This window comes from Vigna unguiculata, chromosome 10 (assembly GCF_004118075.2).
Source record: "Vigna unguiculata cultivar IT97K-499-35 chromosome 10, ASM411807v1, whole genome shotgun sequence".
Classification (NCBI taxonomy): Eukaryota; Viridiplantae; Streptophyta; class Magnoliopsida; order Fabales; family Fabaceae; genus Vigna; species Vigna unguiculata.
Genome location: NC_040288.1, coordinates 7,707,739 through 7,712,265, shown reverse-complemented (window position 1 = coordinate 7,712,265; position 4,527 = coordinate 7,707,739). Strand labels below are relative to the sequence as shown.

At 28.9% G+C, this 4,527-nt stretch overlaps 2 long non-coding RNA genes across 2 annotated transcripts; both read left to right on the top strand.

Moving 5' to 3' along the window:
* Positions 1 to 306: 306 nt before the first annotated feature.
* Positions 307 to 2,525, top strand: LOC114166251. Its single transcript, XR_003599883.1, has 4 exons — positions 307 to 407; positions 498 to 584; positions 1,504 to 2,034; positions 2,122 to 2,525. It is a non-coding gene; the product is annotated as an uncharacterized LOC114166251 (long non-coding RNA).
* A 345-nt stretch (positions 2,526 to 2,870) lies between these two features.
* On the top strand, positions 2,871 to 4,527 carry LOC114165705. The gene is made up of 3 exons (XR_003599759.1): positions 2,871 to 3,702; positions 3,998 to 4,126; positions 4,262 to 4,527. It is a non-coding gene; the product is annotated as an uncharacterized LOC114165705 (long non-coding RNA).

The following is a 4,527-nucleotide window of genomic DNA, read 5'->3' as shown; positions in this document are numbered from 1 at the left end:
TTTTGAACATTAGGATGCTACAGAATTAATAAATGTATATGTTATTTTAATTCATGATAAAAGTTTAAATAATTTTTTTTAATACTTAATAAAATAAAAGTAAGTTTATTAAATTTCTCTTAAAATTATACAATTTATGAAAATTTAAAATTTAATGATATAATTTGTTTTAATAATAATTTTAACTAAATATGTTTAAAATAAAATAAAAAAACTTAAAATTTAGTTATCTGCTGTCTATAATATTATTTACATACATACTTTAAATTAATTTTCCGCAGAAGAATGTTTTACACACACTATCCTTCCTCTCTTTAAATTCATCACATGCCTCCACTTCTCACACTTACTGAAAAGTTAGAACCCAAACTTTCTCACTTTTTAACCTAGCCGCTTGAGACTATCAGGTATCTCTTCAGTCTTCATCTATAATTTCAATATCTCCTTTCTTTTTCTTTCTAAATTAATTTCTTTCTGTGATTTTCTTTTTTTTAAAGATTCGATCTAATGGAAGCCTCTGAAAAACTGGCTTTGATATGCTTCCTTCTGGTCTCTACTGTGATTTCCTTGATTAAAATCGACAGGTACCGATCTTATTTTAATATTTGTTATATAACAAAATATTTAAATGTCTTTTTTTTTTATTTTTAAGTTTTTGTACTTGAAAATCATGTTTTCCTTGAAAAGGAAAAGTTCACTTATATATTATTCTAAATTTGTTGCGACTTCTGAAATATCCGTACAGCTTTACCTTGTCGTCGTTTAGGGTTAACTTTTATTTGATTTCTCATATGGTTCTCCTACGTAAATGCGATTACTTATTTTGATTTTGGATGTAGCTAATTTGTTTGGTGTTATGTGAGTCGCTGTTCTACCACATTAATTGAATGAGTTTAGAAATCTTGATTTCAATTTGATTTAGGTTTTGGATCCAAGGTCCATAGCGTAGGATAGTGCATTGGTGAAATAGCTAGCAAACGTAAACGACAGTCATCAATAAGTAGAAAAGCTTAAGAAGGAAGTCAATAAATCGAAAGCATAAGGAAGTTGAGGGAAACCATTTGTGAGTAATGTAAAATCCTTAGTTGAGAAGGATGTAGGTGAAATTTGTGGTTTTTTCATTAAATAGTTAGATTTGACCATATTTTCTATATTATTGGTTATTTTAAATTCAATTATTGGTTTCGTGCTCTCCTCACACTCACTCACACTGCTGCCACACTCTCGTCAGGCAGTGCTATGCACACACCACGAACCAGTCCCTTTCACGAACCCTCCGATCTCACTTTTTGTAGTACTCACTCTTACATTTCTTTAATAATCCATAAAATCTTATTGTTTACATGACACATGCTGTATATCTTATTATTTTGGATTAAATTTTATTTATTCTCTGTCTTTCTTTCATGATCAATTTAATATTTATTTACATTCAGTTTATTACAATTATTTTTTCAAATTTTATTGACCCTGTTTTTTGTTTGTTGATCACTGGAATTTTAGGAGTTCGGTCATGTTGATCGTATGTCGGTCATGTTGATCGTATGTCGGTCATGTTGATCGTATGTCGGTCATGTTGATCGTATGTCGGTCATGTTGATCGTATGTCGGTCATGTTGATCGTATGTCGGTCATGTTGATCGTATGTCGGTCATGTTGATCGTATGTCGGTCATGTTGATCGTATGTTTGTTGCTTTGTTTCCTAAAGAATTAGGACCGGTTTGGCAGTTGGAAGATATTTTTGGCAGTTAGAAGATATTAAAGGAAATCGCCATCGGTTAACTTTTAATATGGATGTCAATAATCCATTGCTGACTGATGGTTGGTCTAGCCTAAGAGTTTTTTATAAATTGCAGCATATCCATCAAATCTTATTCAGATTTGTTGGAAACTCAACATTCCAGATTACTGTATTCTCCGACATGACTGCAATATCAACTGCGACCAAATTTCTCACAAACATACATCGATTGCGAACAAAACATCTTTTTAGGGTGAAATTGACAAAATCTCAAAGCCAAGCTAGCCATCTGGTGAACAATGTGCTTTTATATTGTTTTTTATATGCTATTCTGTTCATATACGTTTTTATTTATTTAACTGTTTATTTTTTTTTTCAGGACCTACCAACTGACTTTGCAGCTTATGTTCGGAAATGTAGTTTCAAGAGGTTGGAATTGCAGGGATCGACCAACACATGCATTGTGTGTAAGCTTTTGGTGCGTAATTCACCTAAGAAGTCAACTAAGATTGGGAAGGGATGGAAGGACTTGTGCATATTCAATCGGTTGAAAGAAGGAGATGTTATTGTGTTTGCAGCTCACAACCAAATGAGAAAGAAGAAGATAAAAGTCTATGTCAAAAAAGAATTTAGCTTTTAATTTTTTACTTTTTTTTTATTTACTTTAGATGGTATTTATGGTTTTGTTTTCACTTTCAAGCAAGTTTTGAATGGTAATTTTGTTGCTTCTAATAAGTAGAAGTTATATCTAAAAGTATGTTAATTTTGGTCAACTTTAATATTTTACTTACTTTGATTTTACTTATTTTCATGTTTCAAATTATGTATTATAATTATGTATTACTTTTATATATATTTCTTAAAAAATCATCATTAGAACAAAGATTTATTTTAATATTAATTTTATACAAAGAATACAAAGTATATTCAATTATTTAAAAATTTAATTCTTTATCAAAAAATTTAACACAAGATTGAAGTTGTAAATATTACTAACATTATAATTCTGTTATCTTTGTATTGTAATACTATCACATAATATTATTTGTTTTATAAAAACAATGCAATAAAATAAATTTTATTGTTACTCTCAAACACACGTGTATTCATTTTTTTATCAAAGGACAATTAAAATTACATTGAACTGTTATTCTTTTTCTTTGACCTCATTTTTTAAAAATTATTTTCATTAGTTTCATGGTAAACTAAATGTAGAAACAAATTTCTACTTTCATGGTTGACTATTATCAAGCATAGTACTTATGTGTTGGTCCAAAAAGGTATTATAGCACATATGCAAAGTCTCAACATAATCATATCAGTGTCTGCAAATCATGAATTTGGACATTGCATATCAAAAGGTACATTGTTCCAGATATTGATCAAAAGGTACAGTTTCCATATTAGTGACTTGGTTGTTCTTTTTTAATAAAAAGATTGTACTTACATTATCTACCTTAGGAATATTCAGCGTGAAAAACTGACTATGTCCCTTTATATTCAACACATCATCCAACAAAATGTTTATTTTATTGAACTTCTCTTCAATGTGTAAACAAACAAAACAATAAGTGTATGTATAAACTTTTGGAAACATAACAGCAAGTGTATGCATAACATCAAGTGTATGCATAAGCAAACATAAACAAATGGCTGCAAATCTATCAACAAATGCAAGAAGAAAAAGGAAGAGCATTGTGTCAACAAAGATTTCAAATATGATGATGAACTCCTCAAGTAAAATAAATTTTTTTTCTCATTTCATTTGTTCTTAAAACTTCTTGCCAATAAATACATTTACTTATCTCCAATAGAATAACATAAACATTCAGATGTACATTTACCAACACAGTTTTTTATTTTGTTTTCTTCACTGTAGATACCAATCAGGACAAATCCATTCACACTGAAGCATTTTGTTCTGGAAATACTACACCTTTTTCTCATTATACAGATTTTGGTAATGATTTTTTCATTCAATACAAACTGTTGTAATCATTGTCCATTCAGTGACACTGTAGAATTTTTTCATTGTTACTGAATACATCTCTTACAGATAAGTTGTGTTCTTAATATTTTTTTAGGTATTCATAAAAAAAAAATGCAACAGATGCAATTAATTTATTACTTGGATTGCATACTTAGATTGCTTTTACTGCTAAAGTTTAACAGTTTGGATTACATTGTTTAACAATTTTATTTCAAGTGAACTTTATCTATTATGCTCTCTTCTTATTTTTGAACCATTTTCGCAGTATGGAATGAAAATATTACCCCAAATTCAACTATCAACAACTCCTTTACTGTCAGTGAAGATAGAAAACTGCATGATCAAGCAATTCAATCTTCAAATAGAAAGCCATTGTTGGAGTTGACATGTCGTGGTAAGTTTGTTCACTGAATTTAAATTTCATTGAAATTCCCAACAATGAAATGGAAATGCACAATGTCTCATTCATCTTTATATTAAATGTAATCTTTGTATTTTAAAGTGGATACATTTTTATTTAATTTTGCAGACATTGACCAACTTAATTATAAGAATGCACGAACAAGAAGGAAAGTTATTAGGAATCAGAAGATTGCAGAAAAAAGTATTATCATGCCTGATAAATCTAATATTATTTTATCTTTATTTCAATTCCTTTAATAGTTTTTGTATTACTAATATTTACTAGCATTTCATGTAAAGAAATTCATGGTTCTACCTCCATTGGATATGGAATTGTTGGTAATTCAATTAAAATCACCAATGGTCCAATTTTGCACAAAACCAACATTAACA